At 28.6% G+C, this 23,736-nt stretch overlaps 1 protein-coding gene across 1 annotated transcript in view; it reads right to left on the reverse strand.

The window, feature by feature from the left end:
* The window catches only part of tai (taiman), a 126,697-nt gene that overhangs the window by 21,721 nt on the left and 81,240 nt on the right, over positions 1-23,736 (reverse strand). The gene's annotated exons all lie outside the window — the stretch shown is intronic.

Genomic DNA, 23,736 nt, shown 5'->3' on the forward strand with positions numbered 1-23,736 from the left:
TTATAAATTTCAAAATAATGAAACAAAATAAATGCTAGGCTAGAACATAAATTTAAGTTTAGATACAGTATTGTTCGAAACCTAAGCAACTTTTCCGTATAAAACAATCAAAGTTATTATTATTATAGTTATATAATTATAATTATTTTTAAATTGTTTTATTAAGTATACACATCTGCTCAAAATAATAGATACACCAAAATTTATTTTTTAAAAACGAAAAAAAATAATGGTATATTGTAAAATTATAAAAAAAATTCAGTCGATTTTTATTTATAGTTAAAAGGAGAGTAAAAAACAAAAACAAAATATTTCATAATTAATAATAAATATTATAAAGTAAATTAAATTTCTTAAATTTCGAAAAATTTGGTGCTCATAATAATAGATACATTTTTAAAAATTCTTATTAAACAAAAGCTAATAAATTTTATCTTAAAAAAATTAGTTTATTATTAAAGTAAAGCTAGTATCCAGTATATCCACCTTTGTTTTGTAAAACTTTCTCCACTCTTCTGGGCATACTGGATATCAAGTTCTGACACTTCTCCAATGGAATCTCGTACCATATTTTTTGCGTTTTCTCCCATAAATCGTCTTTATTTTTGAAAACTTCCTTCGAAAGCCTTATCTTTAATTCACTCCACAAGTTTTCTATTGGGTTTAAATCAGGGGATTGGCTGGGCCAGCTTAAAACAGGTACGTTATTCTCCAAGAACTAGTTTTTAACTAATCTTGAACTATGTTTTGGGTCGTTGTCCTGCTGGAATGTCCATATTAATGGCATATTTTCCGATGCATATGGAAGCATTACGTTTTCCAATATGTCTCTATACCCACTAGCATTCATGGTATCTTCTATTCGGAATATCGGACCAACACCATTCCATGAAAAGCAACCCCAAACCATTATGTTTCCCCCGCCATGTTTTACCGTCTTTTTTGTAAATTTAACGTGGAATTCTTTTCCTTTTGGTCGGCGTACATTTCTTTGGCAGTCGTTTCCAAACAAATTTATTTTTGTTTCGTCGCTCCATAAAATATTTCTCCATTTTTTTTCGCCTTCACACCCGGACCATTGTAAGTGCTCTTTAGCAAATTCTAATCTTGTCTTGATATTTTTTTGGCGCATTAGTGGCACTTTTCTGGCAATTCTTCCCGGCAATTTAGCTTGTAAAAGACGACGACGAACTGTTTGTGGACTGATTTCGTTACATAGCTCCGCAGAAATAGCTTTCGATGATATGAAAGGGTCTTTTTTAACCATAAGGACGATCCGCCTATCTGTTTCTGGACTGGTTTTCTTTGGTCTACCGCGAGTTTCTCTTTTTTGTTTTTTAGATAAAGCATTTTGGACAAAATGTAAAGATCTTCCTATGCTCTTTGCTATTTCCCGTAATGATTTTCCTTGATTTCTCATCGTTTGAACAATTTTTTTCTCATCTTCGGTACAATGATGATTTCGTCCCATTTTCTTCAAAAGAGTCCTATTTTTTATAAAATTGTTGCTAAAATTTAAATTAAACTTACTGTTTCACGTAAATAGGAACAAAAAATTGCACAAAAAAAAAATTGTATATAAACAAATTACAAATTACTGATGTGTATCTATTTTTATGAGCAAATAATTTTTTGTAATTCAAATAAATTCGTTTTTAAAAATCAACATGAAAGCAAATAGTTGCCAGATTTTTGACTGACATGACATTGCCAGATAGAAATTTTAATAATATGATGTATTCTTAACGCTTGCGAGGAAATTTTCAATGTTACCGCCATTTAAATTTTTTCCAATTAGGTGTATCTATTATTTTGAGCAGATGTGTATATCTATAAGACATTTATTGTATAATGTACCTACATTATAATAATAAGAACAAAAGTTGAATTCCATTTCATAGGAAGTAATAATAAAACCAAAACAAAAATACCCTTCATTTCTTATGACATCCGCACATCGTTTTGGCATAGATTCTATATGATTTGTTAGTAATGTGATTGGAATTGATTCCCACTCTGATTTTAAGCAATTCATCAGCTTGTGCTTATTTTTAAAACGACGAGTTCCGATACTGTGCTTTAAAATGCAGAAATGGTTCTCTATGGATTCAAGTCTGGAGATTGAACTGGTCAATACAGGACTTTAATCCCATTAGCTGATAACCAATCTTTAGCCAACTTTGACGAGTGTTTGGGGTCATTATAATGCTGAAAACCCCATCGAAGTATCATTTCCCATTCGGCATATTGAAGCATTTGGTTGGCTAAAATGTCCATGCTAACAAAACGATCTATTTTTGTTTGTATTTCAACAAGTCCACACCATTACATTTCCATCCCCATGCTTTATTGTGGCTTTACAATAACGTGGATGTAATCGCTTTCCCTAATCGATCTAATCAAGGTGATATTTTCTTAGGATGTCCGGTATTGTGTTCCTCTATTGTTCCAGTAGCCTTATACTTTTTAATTAATCGCGAAGCTATTGCTATGCTAATGCTCTGTTTGTTAGCTATAGAAATTTGGAACTGACCATTATTAAAATAATTGTATAGTTGGTAGTCTAAATGCTATTCCGAAACGCGTACGCGCCATAACTGCACTTCTAAATAATTGGTACCAAATATGCAGAAACAACCAAAATTTAAATAGTCTTTGTCAAACTAAACGGACCTTAAAGAACTGTTTCAATAATGTTGTTTATGTTGTAAAAAATCATAACAATAAAATAGTTGCTTAAGTTTCGAGCATTAATATATGAGTTCATTTTGTTTTCGTTTTTTATTTCGTCGGAGAAAATGAAATTAAACTGTTGCTGATACTATTTTAAAGCAGGTATATAATATAATAAAAAATTAATGTTTTATATTTAACTAGCTGAACCCGGTCCGCTTTGCTGGTCCTTACAATAATTCTGTTTTATATTGCATCTCGATTTGAATATACAGTGTCGGACAAAAAAAGCACGGACTCCCCCGACTTGACATCGCACCCGAAAAACTGAGGTGGTCATTTGACAAAGTTGTAGCAGATATCTATAAGTACAGTGGCATGCCATTAAGAAAAAGAAACGGATGTATTTAAGGAAAATGGGATATTATATTTATGAATTCATCTTAAGGACAGGGGATATACGTTTCTTTTTTTTTATTTACTCGGGAGCAAACCACATACAAAACATGATTTTCAAAATGTAAGCCAGCAATAGTCAACGATTGGCCTTATGCTTTATCGTTGGAAATCTTTGGTATGCGTGAAATCATTACGTCTTCGCAAAATTGCACGTTCTCACAGCCAATCCGAATTTTTGTAGTTGGTTGTAAGACTTGTGAATACCTTGACGACAAAGGATTGAATATTCATTTGCATTTGGCAGAAGTTCGGCGGGAACGAAATCTGATTTGTCGACGTTGTTTACTATATTAGTTGTACTTTCGGAAATTTTGTTTATCATCGGTTGATAAATATAAAAGCACTTTTATAGTACAATGTTAACAGCGGCCTACTTGTTTTATCGAACGATATGAAAATTTGGTATGTACCGGACATGTTACACCAAATCATTCGCTTCAGAGTAAAATATGCTCTTTTAGAAAATTACGAATAGTGTCGAAAAGGAAGTAAGGGTTTCAATTATTGCGGGCTTTCGAAACCGTATTAAAAAGTCCGAATATTTAGGTTTTGATGTTGTATTATCAAGCATGTTTAATTGTTTTGTTTATCATTAATTATAATACGAATGACTGAAAATCAGCTTTATTTACTTAGAGCCAGCTCACAGAAATTAAAAAAAAGAAGAGAATTTGAAGAAATGTTTAACGATCTGTTAAAAATGTCTTAATCTTAACGGATTGAATGATGATGTCATAATAGATTTAAGTAAAGAATAAACAAAAAAATAAAAATAATGAATAACTTGAAATGAATTTAATTTTCGATTTAGTTTGGAAAATCCAAATTTTTATTGGGCCGTCCTATGTATATGTATGTATACAAACATGTCGCTAATATACTATCAACCAACCAACCATATAAAAACTATACGTTTCAATTCCCGCCGAAATTTACAGGAATTTTTGAATCCAAGAATAGCAAATTTAGAGTTATTACTGTCTTGTCACAAATTACGTTTGCGTATGTTTGTATGTACTCGTATGTTTGCTTCTATAAAAATACGAATTAACGTTAAACAAAAATATCACGTTTTTGACCCTGAAAACACAATTGTTGCGTTTCGTTAATTTTTGACATTGATTTTTTTTTATTCATTTTATACGGTAGTTTTATTTTTCTTGATGATTCAGTATAAAATTTTTATAATCAGTCATAACTTTGTAAATATATATTTAGCATGGGCTAAGATTTGTATATGTAGTTCTGACTAAAAATCTATGAAATTCAAATTTAAAGTCACATATTTTTGGACTCGTACAAGATATAAATTTGAGATCGGAAATTGTCTATTTTGTTTTTCTAAGCAAATTAAACAATTTTGCAATAAAAATACTGCATATTTAGACAACAATTTTAAAATAAGAGAATACAAGACAGCGTAAAAAAATCATTTCGATGTGTACAAACATTTTATAGAATGTTTGTACATATTGCAATTAATTTTTTTTACTATTTAGGAAATGCAAATCGTAAATCCTAAAAAACAAACAAATAAATGAGTACCAATTTTCGCATTTTTGAAATTTCGTTTACAAAGTCCACATTTAATCCGTTGCTGTTAAAAGTATAATATAAATAATTTAGAATACATCATATTATCTAAAAATGTTGCCAATTTTGGAATCGGATTTTTGAGAAAAATACATGAAATTCGGAATGGCCTAGGGAAACTCCCGTTATCATACTGCGTTTTCTACATTACAGATATCATCATTTTCTTATTTATTGTTTAAATAACAAACAAAATTTAATGGAATCATTCATAATCGATTATTTTTGGACTCGTAAAAGATATTGCTTTGAAACTCATATGATTATCATATTTATTATTAAACAATATCATATCTTCAAAAAAATAAACTCGAATTCACTTCTGCTATGCCTAAATAAAATTTCATGTCAATCGTATGAGACAGTTGAGACAGATGACCGTTTTATTTCCAAAATATTTTAATTTTGCCCCACTGTGCAACACTTGGCAATACGAGTACTTTAACAATATTTAATGTGTTTTTCATTTTTAAATAATAAAACACCCACTTGAAATGATTATTTTAAGTCAAATGTACAAATTTAACAAACTGAATTAAGAAGTTTATTTTCCTCTCAGGCTTGATGATTTTATAATGATGAGAAATACAATGAAGATCGCTTATAACAAACGCCGATTATAACGAATTATCGCTTAAAACGAACAACTTTTCCAGGCCCAATAACAAATTTGATAAACTGAGAAAGAAAAATATGAATTATATTTATTTTCATCTCAATTTTACTATCAGTCCTGAAGTTTTTATCAGTACTGTTCTGTTCGCTTTTAATGGGTGTTTACCCATTATAACGAATTATCGCATAAAACGAATAACTTTTCCAGACCCAATGATTAGCTACACGCAACAGTTGGAAAAACTCAATACATTCACACTTTTTCACTAATACAATCTCACTAAGAAAGTTTCATCAAGAAACCATAGATCTAAAATCAAATCCTATCTTGCGCATTTCGTCTTTTATCCAATGATATTTCAGTATTATTTTTTTTTTTAATAGTTTTTTTTTTATTGGATAAAAGACGAAATGATAGGATTTGATTTTAGACCTATGGTTTCTTGATGAAACTTTCTTAGAATTTTCCGTAGATTGCGTTTCTTCTATACGATTTTTTACTTTTTGATCGTCCATACAATTCGACCCGGCCTAATGTATATTGAATCATACAGCAAAATCAAAACAAATAAAAAAAAATACTGAACATTTTTGCAAACACAAAACAATATAAAATATTAACACGCAAAAACAAAAAAATAAAACAAATATACCTATAAATAAGCAAAAATTCGAAATACACTTGAACGTGAGTGAAACAATATTCATGACCCACTTTACAGCGCTTTTTCTTTCATCCATGACCTAGATTTGCAATGAGGCAGTCAGCATAAGCATAGCAGCAATGGCAACAATAACAACAAAAATAATAATAATAGTAGTTGTTGTATGTCGATCGATTTGTCAGTCGTTCGCTATAGTTTTGTATGTAAAAAACAGAAAATCGTAGTCATAGAAGTATTAGCTTTAGCAAACTTTGTTGTATAATTTGAGAGGTGTTTTTTTTATTTTTTATTTTTAACTATTTTGCAGCTTTGTAATTTGCGGATTAGACAACACATGTGGTTGGTTATAAATAAGAAATATTTACGGACGCACCATCTACGGGAACGTAGGAATTTTTGCTTTAATTTCAAGTTAAACAAATTAAAGCAACTAAAATACCATACAGATGTACTGGTGACTAATGAAAAAATAAAAGTGAACACCCCAAAATATGAACACTTGATTGACAATATGTTTATGTATTTTTTAAAAAATTTATTATTTTTAAAATAATTTATGATTTTTTAAATGAATTTACTATTAAAATGAAAGTTGACTCGTTATTTTCGGTTTCACCAAATATTAAAATATGCTGGCTTTATTAGATTGGTCAATCAAACAACTTCTTTTTAATTTAAATAACTTTACATACCGTCAACATTTGTTATGTTACGGTCGTCATGAGACTCATCATAAAATTAATCGTTGTCGTCATCAGCAACATCGCCGTATCTTTGCCTCAGTCACAAAAAGGTTATCGCCCTTTATTCGCCTTGTTTTGATTTTATTCTTGCTGTAAATTTACTTGACTGAAAAAGGCTTCTCGTCTTTTATTTTTGTAGGTCTGTAATGTACAAAAAGTATGCTGTTTTTTTTGATTTACTCTTTAAATAAAAGCTTCATGTATTTCACTACATGACATGTTGGTCATGTCAGCCTATCCTGTTTTTTTTTATATGTAAGTAAGTATGTATTTATATTTTTTGTTATTGCAATACAACAAACTTGTTGTTGTTAATTTTTATTGCATTCTTTCGTCGTATATTTTATTTAGTATTGACGTCATATTCGTTTATATATGAAATGCAGAATACAGCAGTGCAACAGAACATCAGAAAAGAAATAAAAACCTAACCTAACGCAATACAACGCAACAAACTCGAACCAAAACTTGCAATGCAACTAAAAAAGCAAGAACACAAAACATACTTTACACTGCCATTCATTCTATTCACACGTACGTACATACATGAATAAAAACAGTAAAATGAAAATGAATAAAAATAACAAAAACAAAAACCAAAACAATCCAAAGCTTAAATAACAACCAGTGACACATTTACTTTACTGTACAACAGTGTATGTATGTACATACAACTGGTATCTAGACATACTACATACATACATATGTACATCCATACATCCATAGATACATATTCTTATATGCAAACATATCGCATACCCAGTTCAAAAGTGACACAATTCAAAATTTAAATTTTTCAGAAATCGAAAAAAATATACATATATCAATTGAAACATAATGAAAGACATAACAGTTTTCGTTTTAGCAACAGTTAACAACAAAATACACTGATATTTCTTTTTATACATAACCATAGTTTAAGCATATAAACCTGAAAATTAATTTTGAGTTGAGTCACTTTTGAACTGGGTGTGATATATTTGTATGTAACTATATATTAGGGATTCCAAACGGAATTGGATTTTTTCAAGATTTTGGTTATAATTTTGTTATTGCAATAAATTTTTAGAATACGGAGATAAATATTAATATAGTACATACATATTACTACTGTTATCAAACATATTTATATTATATATGAACCACCTTTTCATTTCACAAATTTTACAGGAACAGACGTAGGACATCGTTTATAGTCAACGCGAAATTATTAATAAACTAGTATTTAAGCCTACTAGTTTATTGAAATTTAAAAATCACGCTCTGTTATGATTTGAAGCGCGATTATTAACGAATGATTCAGAAGCTCCCAAAATATCAAAACATTTTTAATCCTGTGATGGGGATCCCTATTAATTGCATACATAGGCTGCTCTGCGATTAACAATAAATACAATGCAACAACACAATGCAATGCTATGTAATGCAATGTAATAATCGTCGTCATTATTACCGTTGCATTCAAATCTATGTTTCCTTAATGCATTCCCGATATTACATACTAACACTCATATACACCCAGCAAAAATGTTGTGAATTTTTGTAATGACAACTAGTTATTTCATGCATTATTTTGTAATGAGTGGTGGTTACCCAGCACATTATTTTATTTACTACAATAAGTACTTATTTTTATACAGGTTGGTAATGAACTTTTGCATTTAGCACAGCTATCTAGTGTGTTTATAAGTATAATTGGAGCAAAGCGATAACTACTTATTATTTGACTGAAACACTACTTACCGTTGTTCGAGATTTTTAAAAAATTCAGGGGTCAAGCTTACAAATGTACTTACAATCAGTTGAGAAATAAGTAGTAAATTCACAACAAGAATATGTAGCTAAAAAAAAAACACAAAAAATATTGCCTTGTGTGGGAATCGAACAGTCACATTATTTGCTTGTGTTTGATAGTCAAGCTGCTAACTCACTGCTCCATGTACGAGTTATTTTATTGTAAGTTAACAATAGTTTTAATATCAACATATAAATGAATATGATATGAACAAAAAAATTAATGGCTTTGACAGGTGGCGAACCACTAACCTCCCGTTTTCCAGGCAAACACACTAGATAGCTGTGCTAAATGCAAAAGTTCATTACCAGCCTGTATAAAAATAAGTACTTATTCTAGTAAATACAATAATGTGCTGGGTAACAACCACTCCTTACAAAAGAATGCATGAAATAACTAGTTGTCATTACAAAAATTCACAAAATTTTTGCTGGGATAACATATTGGTATTATTTATTAGACATCAAAGGTACAAGTTTTAAAAAAAGTATTGGTAAATATAGGAGATTTGTCACATTTTCAACTAAAAATCTTTTTCATTATTAATTCGCCCTTATGTCGACTTAAGCTACTATTCCATATGACCACAGGAATATTATACCAAAAGTGATAAAGTTTTGTTTTTATACTTAAAAACATGATTGATACATCAAGAGATCGGATATAGTCCTGCTTTGGTAGCTATTTAGAATCGGCGGCCCACAAACAGCTGTGATATAAGCAAAAAAACATGAATACTCCGACTTTTTACCTATATCTCGATTACTGAGTCATGTAAATAGACAATATGGATATTAAATGAAAGGTATTTCAAAGATCTTATAACACCATAGAAATTCGTACCGATAATGGTTAAAACTCGGGAAAAATATTTTTTAATTCGATTTTTTTCATTCAGCACAACCGAATTCACTAAACGTACAAATAGTAAAAAAAAAATTGAAAATAACCCAGCAAAAACTTTGTGAATTTTTGTAATGCAACTAGTTATTTCATGCATTATTTTGTAATGAGTGGTGGTTACCCAGCGCATTAATTTATTTACTAGAATAAGTATGTACTTATTTTTATACAGGTTGGTAATGAACTCTTGCATTTAGCACATCTATCTAGTGTGTTTGACTGGAAAACGGGTGGTTAGTGGTTCGCCACCTGTCAAAGCCATTAATTTTTTTGTTCATATCATATTTATTTATGTATATGTTGATGTTGATGTTAAAACTATTGTTAACTTACAATAAAATAACTCGTACATGGAGCAGTGAGTTAGCAGCTTGACTATCAAACACATGCAAATAATGTGACTGTTCGATTCCCACATATTCATGTTGTGAATTTACTACTTATTTCTTAACTGATTGTAAGTACATTTGTAAGCTTGACCCATGATTTTTTTAAAAATCTCGAACAACTGTAAGTAGTGTTTCAGTCAAATAATAATTAGTTATGCCTTGGCTTCAATATTACTTGCTGGCTTACTAAGTAAGTAAAGTTTTTGCTGGGAACTAATACGTCTTTCAACTCAACTTTCGTTTCAGTTGAAAACATGGACACAATTTGTTTGGACCGTCCTATGGATTCCTCTTCTTTCATCAGCACCAACAACATTATTATGATTTTATTTTAAAGATAAATTGCATTTTTAGCACATGTGCTTAACGAATAAACAAGTAAATACAAACACACACAACGAAAAGTGAAGTAGTGCACTGTTGTTGCACAAATTTTTTTATTTTGTTTCATTTTTTAAGCGTTCCTTCCACCATCAGAGGAAGAATAAACAAAACATGCCCCCTACGTTTTTGATAATGTTCTCTCTCCACCAACATTATACATATGCGAACATTGACAATAAAAAGTGCGTTATGCAAGTTTACTTTTTTTTCTGCCCTGTGTGAAAAATTGCTAGGGTTTCACTTTGCAGGCCTGTTTACACATTCTATAAGATCCGATACTATCCCTTCTCTCAGAATGTGTGCTAGAAGGATTTTGCTTCTCCCATAAAATTTCATACACATTCAAAATTTCATTAAAAAATAAAGATTAACAAAAAAAAAACTATATGTATTTAAGAATCAAACATAATTGGTTTTGGAATAATTACAATATACTAGGATCGCCTGGTGGTCAAAATTCGACCACTAATAACGAAATTATACAGTTACTTTTGTTTATACGCAAAAATATTTTTCACGTTTGTGTACAAATGCACATGTATGTATTTAGATGTGCATAAACATGTTGTTGTTGTTTTTCAAGCTAATTTAAAATGCTTTTTATCACTTTTATGGAAAGAATTTTTTAAACAAAAATTTATTTATAGTGTGCACATCTAGAGAAAATAACCTTTTAAACCATATCAAAATTGGTGGACAATAACATATTTAAAAGTGTACCACAAAAAAAAAGTGCGGCCTATTTATATATAAGATGTTGTCTCTATAAAATAAAATTTATTTAGCTCTCTTTGTTATAAACCGTTACATGAAACCAGAAGTGGGTAGTACAGAAGGTAAAATAGTCGTTAATAAAATTGTTTGTGTTGAAGTTAGCTTGAAGTGTTTTCTTTATATAGTATAAAACTACACACGTGATTCTTTATAGTCAATTATTTCAATGGGCTACCATACGTCTGCATAATAAGGCCTTTAAGAAGGCCTCTTTTTTCTGCTAAGTGGTTTCAGCATGCAACACATACGAAGAGATTGTCATTGTATACGTATTCAATAATTCTTTTATGATATTTTCGAAATGCTTAAGGGGTTTTAAACAGTTTTTTATTTTCTATTTACGTTTAAGTATTGCATAATATTTTTGGGGTAGGTTCGTAAATAAGTGCATCAAGTGAAACATTTGAAAAATATTGAAAACATAACAATGCCGGTTTTAATATTTAAACTTAGAGAATACTTCACTGGAAAATTCTGCATCTGGGGTTTTCAAAATCGCCGATATTTAAAAATTATTTTATTTTATTAATTTAAAATTTCATATTGAAACTGTCGACTACAAAATTTGTCTTAATTTTTAGTTTTCATTTCGTTTAACCTTCGCTTTACCAATACCTACCCGGGTGACCACTTCGTTTTTATTGGTTTAATATTTTTTTTTTTTAATTTTGTTTCGATTTAAATGAAATTTATACTCACTGAACAAATTTTAGAGTTCTATAGAATTTAATAGAAACATTTTAAACTTTTTATACGGTTTTTTCGATTATTTAAAATTTCGTTCGTCGCATATATTTATAGAAGTGCAGTACCATGTACATAAAAAAAAACTTTGGTAAAGCGAAGGTTAAATGAGCTTTAAACACGGCTATTAGAAACATTGTGTTCTGGAGTTACAGATTACTAATTTTAAATTACAATTTGAAAATTGACGGTGAACAATTTTTATCTCAAAAAATTTTTTTAATCATAGAGGAAAATTTTGTACGTAGCGATAGTGAATATTAAAAAAAGATTTTTAAACTATAAATTGCAGTATTTATTTTGACAATGAGCATATTTATTTATAAACATCCATCGACTACTATAAAACTATATTATTTTCAATCTACCTAAGAATACGTGTAAAATAATGCAAAAGCTCATTAATTAGGTCATAGCGAAAGACCTACAAATATCCATCAGCAATGTTTTGAAATGTTCTATAAAGAAAACATTAAGTATTAAAACCGCTCCAAGATGTAAAATGTTTCAAAATCAAAAATCGCAATATACATATGTATTAGGGTATTCAAATTATTCGATTTTTCTCTTGTTCGAATAAAACGAATAAGAGATTTAAGAATTAATCGAATTATTCGAATAATTTAAAGTTTTTTAAAAAAGTAGGGTCAGTGATCGGCGGGTTACCTGTCCACCGGTAAATGTTAGATCGGTAAAAAAAAAGTTATACGTGTCCCGGCGTTTCGCTGGGTCAGGTCTAGGAATCGATATATATATATATCGATTTGAAATTAGTATGTATCGTATAGGAAAAATTTTAATTTGTTTGTCTTTTTCATGTAATTTGACCACTTTTTATTATTTTAATATATAGTACATTCTGAATGCAACATAAAGACCAAATTATTTTTCAGATACTCTTATTTTTGCAAAATCTATTACACTCTATAGGTGTACAAATGTCACGTATGATGATATGGAATTGCCCATATACGTTATTTTGTTTAAGAAAATCATGTACTTGATAATACTTTAATTTTAATTTTAGAAGGTAAAACATGAGTAGAACAAAAAAATAGTCAGCTGGCGTTACGCTGCCACCTGGCTTGATTTGTATTAAACAACAAAGTATGTATTTATTAGTGTCTACTAATTTCTCACTATATTATGTCAAAATATGGTAGTATTGAATCCAGTTCAATACAGCGAACCCTACATTAAATACATACAAACTTAAATACACACATACATTTGTCCATGTACATTAGAGTGCTCCAAAAAAATAAAATTGCGAATTTTGACCTCCCCCCTCTAGAATGGTTATATGTATTGTAGAAACACGTTGTGTAAAATATTAGGATGATATGATAACGCTAACTGGTGCCGCAACAACGATGAAGTTTTGTGGTGCATTTACAAGGGGGAAAAATGCACTTTTTTCAGTTTTTGTAAAAATTTTGGCATTAAATAATTACTTTTGCAATTTAATTTAAAAGAATCGAAATGTACACGTAATTGTCGTTCTAATAAGATATAAAAGACAAAAACTGGTTAAAAAATTATAAAGTTATTAAAAAATCGCCAGGCCATTAACGTGTCTCAGGCCACTAGAACAAGAAATGTAGAAACAAAATTAACATATTTTGATAAATATTATAATAAAAGTACATTTTTACTTAAAATATATCCATATTTACTTGTATATGCGTTTTTGTCTTCGTAGGATACCGTTAACCTATTCGCAGGTAAAATTTTTTTCGTCCATACAATCTTGGAGCACTCTAATGTACATACAGCATATTTACCCAGCAGTCTTAATGTATTATCCCTTGGCTGACTCCAGTTTATTTGACACATATGTACTCTTTGTAGTGCAGAGAGAAGACAATTAGTTACATACTTTATACAGCCCAGGTAATCTATCGTGAAATCAGAAGCTAGGTTACATGGGATGTCGCATAATTAAAAAAACTAAAATAAACAGTATGAGAATTATATTAACACAATTTGTATAAAATCAGTTTGTACAAATTACTCACAAGTCCTTAGACTTCAAGCGAGATTACCTGGGATCTATAAAGTAACCAATTGACTTCACTCTGCACTACAAAGAGCACATACGTGTCAAATGACCCAAAATATGTATGTATATAAATTAGAGTCAGCCAAGAGGTAAAACATTAATGACAATTACTGTCTGTAAGGGATACATTGACTACTTGCTTAACTGCTGGGTACATATCAAAAGTATTGTATGGATTGGATTTGTATTTGTATTTAAACTTGTTTATGTATATGTGCGTATTGTACAGTACGTACCAAAGTATACCAAGTAGTCCAAGTCTCAATTTTTTCAAATTACTCTCTCACATATACGGGTACCGTGTGAGCTCAGAGAAATGTAAACAAATGAAATGTCTTGAAATTTTAACTTTTAATTTTTGATAAAATAACGTTCTATTACACATTATTACTTTAACACATATAATTTTATATTTTGTTTAAACACTTTTAGCACATTTTCATTGTTAAAAAGTTTCTATTTTGCACAAATCAAGAAAAAAATATTTTTGGAAATTCTGACATGTAATTTTTTGTTAGAATTTAAACTATAGGACAGAGTTACAATTTTTGGTATTGAAAATTCATACAAATTCAAATTTAGAACATATTTATAAGACTCTGTTGCTTGTGGAAAATTTAAAAGTTACCAACACATGTGTAATTTTGTTACTCACACATGTTTAGAGTTAGGTACTTTTTTACTAACTCATGTATAGAGTTAGGTACTGTTGTCAAAGAGTTGGACTACTTGTTATACTTTGGTACGTACATTTTAAAATTATAAAAGATATTTAAAAAATAAATTAAATGTCCGTAAGTATTGTTTGCTTTAGTGGAGTTTGACGATTTCGAATGAATATAAAATAATAATTTATATTCAAAATGTTTGTTTATGCGATGGGAGGGATTTTTTCTTTCGTTAGCTGCTTATTCTGAAATTCAATTATACGCACACATATAAAAAACATACAGAACATACGCCACATTCAAGTTAAATAAATAAATTTTTATGTTTAAAGATTTATAGCTCAAAAAATATAAATTTTATTTTATTAAAATGCAGAAGATTTTCCCGGTTTAAAGGGGGGTCAGACGGCATGTATTGCTTGTGTTTTGTGCCATGTATTGGGACATTTTTCCATATGTAAACATATACATGCCGTGTGATCCATATGAAACTTTGTGTATGTAAAATACATGTGTATTACTCGTGACATTTTTGGCAATTAGAGCATGTTCTATTTTCGTGTGTATAACAGAGTTGTATTTTGAAATACAACACTGTGTGAGTGCAAAATAAAAAAAACAAAACAAAAAATAGTAAAGAAAAATCATAACAAAATAAATTTCATTGCATTAAATATATATATTGTGATTTAAAAATGTTTTAAATAAATATATTGTTAAAAACAACAAACATATAAACTAATAGAGGTTATGTCACATGCAATTACATATGTACGTTTGAACGTGGAAATTATGAATCGTATGTATAACGTGAATTTTGACATACACATGGAATTCCATATGTATCGAATACATGTCCCAATACACAAGCAATACATGCCGTCTGACCCCCCTATTAACGAACGAATAATGTCGCATAGTCCAAAGGGCGAATAAGTCAATTTAATAAAAATCTTTTCAAATTTACCAATTTTTATGGAAAAATAAAAACTGCATACAAACATAATTACAAATAAGTGTAACATTTAATTAATACACAATGTAATAATTGTCCACAAGACTAAATAAATAATTTATTTTTAATTATTTTATATCTGAATAATAGAATCCATCCGAAATCCGATTTTTAAGACCAAAACGGAACAGCACCAAATAATCGGCCAAAAACTTATTATTCGAAATACTAACAAACTGTAAATTTTTAAATGCTCTATTTATTCGGACGGGCTCGATTAAATAATTACAATTACATTACAATGATTAGATAATGAAACAAGATTTAACTGTGATACACATTTTATTTTCATAGGTACAATTTAATTTTCTGAAAATAAATTACCTTTAAAACGCGATTCGAAGAGAAGATATATTATTTAATTGTAAAATATTAAATTAATTACATTATGCTATACCAAAAATATGCATGGGTTCTGATATAGCAATTCCGTTTAATTGGAGTCCTTAGTATTCAAAGTTTTTCTCGATCACTTCGATAAGTCCTTTTTTTATTAGCAAATGAGTGATATTCTTAAAGTTACCACTTCAAAAAATCATAATTATGTTGTTTTGGAATTTATTTTAAAATTGTTTATTTTATTTAAAAAATATACTACATATGTTTTAACTTTTACGTTTAAGTTTCAAAAAACACATAGCTGACAGTATCTTTTATTGCTTTAGCTGGGGAGCATCCTGACTTTAAATTAGCGTAACTCAGACATTTTCCAACCGATTTTCGGAAATCCTTTTGTTCAAGGTTAAAAATCTTTTCTGACAATCTAAAGAAACAATTTAAAAATTAGTTCCTAAAGAACATATTTATGATGATTTGAAGTTGTAACTTTAAAAGAACCGTTATTTTACTAAAACGAAGTGAATGAGAAAAACTATCAGTCCAATTATGAATAACAAATTGTTTGTTCCCCGGGAGTTTTTTTCCATTGAATTTGAATGGGAAAAATGAGAAAAGGGGACAAAAACTCCCGGGGAATTTTTATTCATAATTGGGCTGTATAAGTATTTTCGTACTCTATTAACTCTAACAAAACAGAATTGCCACACGAGAAGTCCTGGATAATTTTTTCGTTCACTACTTTCTGTGTTATCTTAAGAACCAAAACACAGTTACTAACATAAAAAATTTACTTAAGTTATGTATACAAATTATTCAAATAGGATTTAAAATTTGATTAAACTAATATAAAGGTTATTTTAAGAAATACTTTTTTTCTTTTTGGAAAAGTGATTGAATCGTAAGAAAATAAAGCAAAAATCTTTATTGGAAAATTTTCAATTATTTTATTTGCTAAAAATACAAAGATGAATATAATATTTACCAAAGAATTTTAATAGTTCATTGGTTCGATACACGTACATTCTTGTGTTTTTTTATTTTTTATTTTACATTTTAACACGTACTACATACATTGTAAATAAGTACTTTTATTATTTTTAAATATTGATGCAATGTACTATTTTGTATTTCTAATTTTAGATTCAGCGGATGAGAATATTATGACGCTGGTTCTTGCAAAACTTAGAGCCAACCTAAATGAAGAGACTATAAACATAGTTTATGAAAGGATGTAGGAAAAATGTTATGCCCTATTGCATACGGATCTTCCTGCTGATCACAAATTCGTAAGTAGGCAAAAATCATGCATTAGAATCACTTAGAAATTGTATGAAAAGTAACATTTTTTTTGATTATAATCATAAATTGTAATTATCTATATATTATGTTATGTATATAGATTAGGGTTTCCTACGCGGGAAAAATTTCCCGGGAATTCCGGGGAATATTTTTTTTTGTTAATTTTCGGTAAATGTTTGTCGGGAATTTTTTTATAAGTTTTCTTCTAAAAGTTACAATTTTCAGATTCGTTTCGATGGCCAAATTTGTTGCTAATTAAATCATTCTATTATATCCATAGATTTTTAGGTTCTAGCAATAGATAGACAGTTGGCAAAGAAGTATTACGGTTGAAACAATCGAATTTTTTCAATCAACTCAAGCCACAACAGAAAAAATTGGTTATTAAGAATGAATCTAATTTAAAGTTAATGCTCTTAAACATAGTCGAAATTCGTAAGTTTTTTAATTAAACGAATTTATTGATTTTATACTGATTAAAACTACGACTGTGACAATGACGATATAATGCCACTATTAAATTAGAAGCCCTTATAAAGGCTGGACCAACATTGTACAACCAAATATATGTACATAGTTATTTTATACTTCTTTTAAAACCCTGGAACAATTATAAGTCAATTTATTCGAAAAAAAATTTCTGGTTTTTGGTGTAATTTAGTGTAAAAAAATTCCCGGGATTTCCCGGAAGTCCGGGAAATTAGGAACCCAAAATAAATTTACTTTTCATACATTCTCTAAATACTTACTATATTATTCTAGACCATTACTTCGGATTATAAATAAATCCCAAATATTATACAGCAAATCCACCAATTAATACAATGAATCATCGCTTAGGACCACTTAAAATAATTGGATACCTTAAATACAAATCATCTCATACCCGTCACTAAATCTAAATTAATAACATTCAGCTATGTATAATAACATCTAACCTCGAAAAACTACAGATCCCAATGCTGATCACAGGATCTCTGTAATATGTTGGAAATTACAGGAAAAAACGTATACGATGAAATGTGGAGAATACAAATAATTAATTTTGGGAGATAATGATAATGTAGTAAATAAGTTTGGGGTTTGAATACTTTTTGTAAATTAAGCAACGACAAATTTAATAAAGTAACTATGTATACAATGAAAAAATTTGTTTAAACACCCTAAATTATAAACTATTTTCGGATAAAAATATATTTTTACTACAATTTGAATTTTATTACAATTTAATATTGTTTTTATATTTTCTAAATAAAAAGTGAAGAGATTATTTTCAAACGCGCTTCTTTTATTGATATCAATTTGATACATTGCGACTAGTCTCGATTGAAAATGATTGCGACTAACGGAGGGTTAATATAAAAGTGCATTCTGAATGCAAATGCATAATAAAAGGTGAGATGAAGGTCTACTATTTATATTCATTTTTTTTTAGAATGTAGTCCACCTCATTTCTTCCTAAAAAATTAAACTTTTTTTATTTATATAATAAAGTTTTTTTTTATTTATATAAGTGTTTAAATATTTCTATGTATTTAAATAATTTAAAGAGGACAGCCAAATCCGAACACAGTTTTACAAGTAATGAATACATAAACATACATATGTATATAATTGTCGAATAAAAAAAAAAAAAAAACATGAAATAAATCGCGTGTTTTTCAAAATGGCTCCATATACAGGTACAGGTGCCAAATTTTAACAAAGTCTGAAAACCCTTTGCCAAAGAATCAATTTTTTTATAAATCTTCCATGGAATGAATGATATACATGTGAAAGTATTACAAATAAAAGTTTAAAGTATTTCAAAGTGAATATCACTTTCACGATTTCTTAAGCAATAGTACATTAAAATTAATTTTGTCAATAATGAAGTTCATAAAATATCACCAGTAACTGTTTTTTATATCTAAATAGTTATAAAAACAATAAGAAAATTAAAAATGCTAACACAAAACTTACGTATGTATCACATAAATTTCCAAGTATGTGTACGGAATAAAAGACAAAACATGGAACTTACCTGAAAATAAAAAAAAAATTCATTAGATATAAATTTATAGATAAACTTTGTAATTCAAAACACTGTGTATATACAAGTAAATAAAACTCGCCGAAGAAAATATTCCGAATAGAGAGTGAAGATAAATTCGAATTTATATAACACAGGCAAAAGCACTGTAAAGCACTTTACAGTCATCATAAATAAGTAAATAATAATACATAGAATATATCTGAAATAATTTCAGAAATATAACAAATAATAAAAGATTCAGAATATCAGAAGTAATATTGGAATTAAAATAAATTTAAGTTTTTTGAAAAGAAATACTTATCTGGGAACTTAATGTGGATTACCGTTTTGTATTTTTTAAATTTTGCCCACAATATATGTATATGGATATTAAAAGTTGTGAAGCAATAAATTAGCAAATGTATTCTCTAATTGTTTTTTTAGTTGAACATTTTTTACGTCAAAGGAAAAAAAATTATGCGAAAATATTGCAAGGAACCAAAAAGCCAGCATTAAAAAAATTGGAGGGTAATGTGGACTAGTATTTAATACATAAAATTCACGAACCTGCAAATCATGAATGATTAAAAAATTAAATAGTCAGGTATTGTTAGACGCATAGTCCACAATACCCGAAGTTACTCTATAGTATGCTAACCATTCACCCAGTTCCCAAAATGTTCACATTTCTTCTCAAGCATTTAACAGAAGCTAACGATATTGTACAATGTACCTATCTTCTTCTTCTTCTTTATATATATAATTCTTCTGTACGTGTGTTAGTAACTGAACTCCTCCTTAACGGCTGGCCGATTTTGATGAAATTTTTGTGTGTGTTTGAGTGGGTCCCTGGATGGTTTAGATTCACAATTGATCTATATAGGTACAATGTGCGTGGCATATCCCATATGAAGTAAACATTTATTATTGCATATCTGGAGTACTATTATAGTGGAAATGTTCAAACTTTGTGTGAGCTATGGCAGAACAACGTTTGCCGAGACAGCTAGTTAATTATACATATTCAATTGTATTATGCCCTTCTCCTTTGAAATATAACATCAGCTAAATCTGACTACCTTAAAAATTAAATTATGAAATTTCCCAGATATTTAAATTTTTGTTGTTACTGCACATTTACCAATTTTTATCATGCCGTCTAAAAAACCCATTCTGACAAAGAAAAGTAGTTTGCCTAAATGATAGCAAGTATTCGTTTATTTTCATTACTTTTTGAAATTTTAGGTTGGATTTTTAAAAGCTTACGCAAATTGGACTGTGTCAAAATTGAAAACAGTTTTACTTAGGGACGAGTCTAAATTTAATCCTTTAATGCATATTGTTGCCAATTGTCTACATTCCAGTTCCACTTAATTTTAGACGAATATAATTCAGATTCTAATTCAGAAAAATCAAATGGAGTACGAAAAGTTTCAGCTAACGAAATTCTAAATCAAACTAAAGCTAAATGAAATATAATAATTGGGATTAAAGTCTTGGATTGGCTTATTTTATAATGAAAAGTTGCTTAGGTTTCGAACAATACTGTATATCGAGGGCCTATATTTAAACCCTCTATCTTAAAAAACTAAACTTTTCAAGGGAACCAATTACTTGAGTTATTAAAATTCAGTATTCTATTCTGTATGTATGAAAATGATAACATAGAAGATTTTGCATTTGAATAAAATTAAATTTTTTTGATTTCATTTATTCCATATGCAAGTTTTTAATAATCGATAATACAACATAAGATAAAAACATTAACAATAAACAATATTAAACAAAAATGTCTTTTTTTTACTTTTTTAAGTTTTTTTTGGAGTTTGTTTAAAAGTATACAATTTTTTATGCAAACTCCAACTTTAACCATTTATTTTTATGCCATGGACATTATATTTTTCAAAAACAAAACGGTAAAATATTTTCATGGTAATTCAATTTAGAATCGGCATTCGCTATTTTGATAAATTATAGAAAAATTTATTATTCCAAAAAAAAAAAATATTTGAACATTAATTATTTGAAAAGATAGAGGTGTTTGTTATGAAATTCACACCATAGATGAGGGCTGTTTAACTGGATATCGGGTGATACAAAAAAATTACATTTTCATATAAGGTATAAACCCGAAAATAAATTTAAAATCCTACAAAAATAAGTTTCGTATGAACTGAAAACATATCATACTACTTTCACCACATTAAGCCCACTTCTGAAATTCTCTTTATCGAGATTAATTTCAGGATCAAATTTAACACAGTATTTTTTTAATTACTAAAATTATATGACGTTTGAAATGTATGTGCTAGCGTATCGGACTTTTCCAAAAAATTTCACATTTCACATTTCTTTTGAATTTCCTGGTCTCTACATTAGAAGCATGTAATTATTATATACTTCTAACAGGTGGTAAATTAAATAAACGTACTAATCTAATACGTCCCTAATATTGGTCTAGGCACAATAACTCTAACTTATTGCTAACATTAAAAAGTACAATAAATTAGCAAGTGTTATTTCTTAACAATGAAACTGTTTTATTAAGTAAATATTCTATTTTTCTATTTCTGTTTCCACAAAAAATGAAAACAAAAAAATAATAAGTACGCCTACTTTCATTCGAAGCACTTATGTAATCAAATTAGTTTATATTATATACACAGGTATGTATATTATATCGCACACCCAGTTCAAAAGTGACACAACTCAAAATTAATGTGTCAGGTTATATAAACCCGAAAAATGAATTTTACGCTTAAACTATGCACAATACACTTGTTTATGTATACAAAAGATATCAGTGTATTCTGTTGTTGTTAACTGTGGCTAAAAAAAATCCTAATGTCTTTCATTATATTTAAATTGGTATATATGTATTTATTTTCGATTTCTGAAAAATTAAAATTTTGAGTTGTGTCACTTTAGAACTGGGTGTGCGATATGTATCTAAGTACATACATACTATGTTAACTGATAATAAATTTCAAGTACTACACATAAGTACACCATTTTACAACCTTTTTTTTAAGAATTACAACATTCAATACCGCCTTGTACGCGTAAAGAGAAGAGAGAAATGAGGAAAATAAAAACAAAAAATGTTTAGTGACGTCAATATCAATCGTTGCTCTCCAGACTTGCTTATTAAATGTCCCAGTTGTTATAGTTACACATCGTTAGTTGTTAGTTTTCTAAAATGAATATTGAAATACTAATACATAATTACGAAGTAAATCATGACTTTTTATCAGAGTTCGAAAAAAAAAACACTAACATACCGTACGTTAGTGTATTGCACTGTACATCTTCATGTACAGTACACATACACATTCGCTACAAAATGTACGAAATACCTTAAAAAACTTTTAGAGTTTGCGAACATGTACATATACAATATACCGTACACTACGATTGCGAGATGACGTTCGCAAACACTACGAATAAGGTACGGTACATTGTACACATTCACTACGTTTAGTGTATTTAGCGAAGATTTTGTTGAACATGTGGAGTATTGATGAAGGCAGAAATTGATATATTTGATAAAAAAAAAAATAATGACGGAGAAGTAAGAAAATTGAATGATATGTATTTATAAATTGTAAAATTGTAAATTCATTTCTAATTTTTATGTTGCGAAAAATTTTATAATTTTTTAGGATGTTTGTAGATTTTTACTTTTGAATAGGACTTGAATAAAATATGGAAATTAATTATCGAAAATCATTTAAAGATTTTTATTTTTTAGATAATTATTATTATAATTTTGATCGAAAATAATTTATATTTTGAATTTTTATAGAGAACTGTACATAGAGCGGAAACTAAAAAAAAACACAACAAATTTACATATCGATGGCTTAATATAAAAAAGGCGTAACTCGATTTTTTGTTTCTTTACAGAAGAAGGAAAAAACTCAATAAAATCCATAAAATTTTAGACACAAAAAAAGCTTTAATGCAATTTTTAATAAGAAAAGATATCACATTTTATTTCTCATTTAAAATTTATATTTTTTTATTTTAATGAAGTTATTTAATATAACCCTTTTTTCATTGATATTTTTTAAATAAAAAATTAGTTATTAGTTTTTTATATTAAGCCATCGATATGCGAGTGTTGTTCCCTAAAAAGTTCACTACATGTACGCTAAAAAGAACACTAAACGTAGTGTACATTTCGAAAAGTACATAAACGCTATGAGGTACTGAATGTCTAGAATGTTCCGTACCTTATCGTAGTGTTTGCGAACATCATCTCACAAACGTAGTGTACGGTATATTGTATATGTACATGTACGAAAACACTAAAAGCAGATGAAGGGAATGTGTTCTTTAAAAGTACGGTACGAATAAGGTACGGTTTATTTTCGAACTCTGCTTTTTATACCCTACTTTTAATTTCAGGCAACTGACATTGTCTACACTGTCACCAATTACCAAATTGGCTAAATTCATCAGTAGCAACCTTGAAAAAAAAACTAGAACTAAACCTATGATGCAAATTGTTTCGATATGTACAGAGGTGTAATTGTTTCGACGATATTTAAGTCATTTTGGTCATTTCGCAACCGAAAGAAATTAATATTTCATTTGTTT

The sequence above is a fragment of the Calliphora vicina genome, chromosome 2, assembly GCF_958450345.1.
Source record: "Calliphora vicina chromosome 2, idCalVici1.1, whole genome shotgun sequence".
In the NCBI taxonomy this organism is placed as follows: Eukaryota; Metazoa; Arthropoda; class Insecta; order Diptera; family Calliphoridae; genus Calliphora; species Calliphora vicina.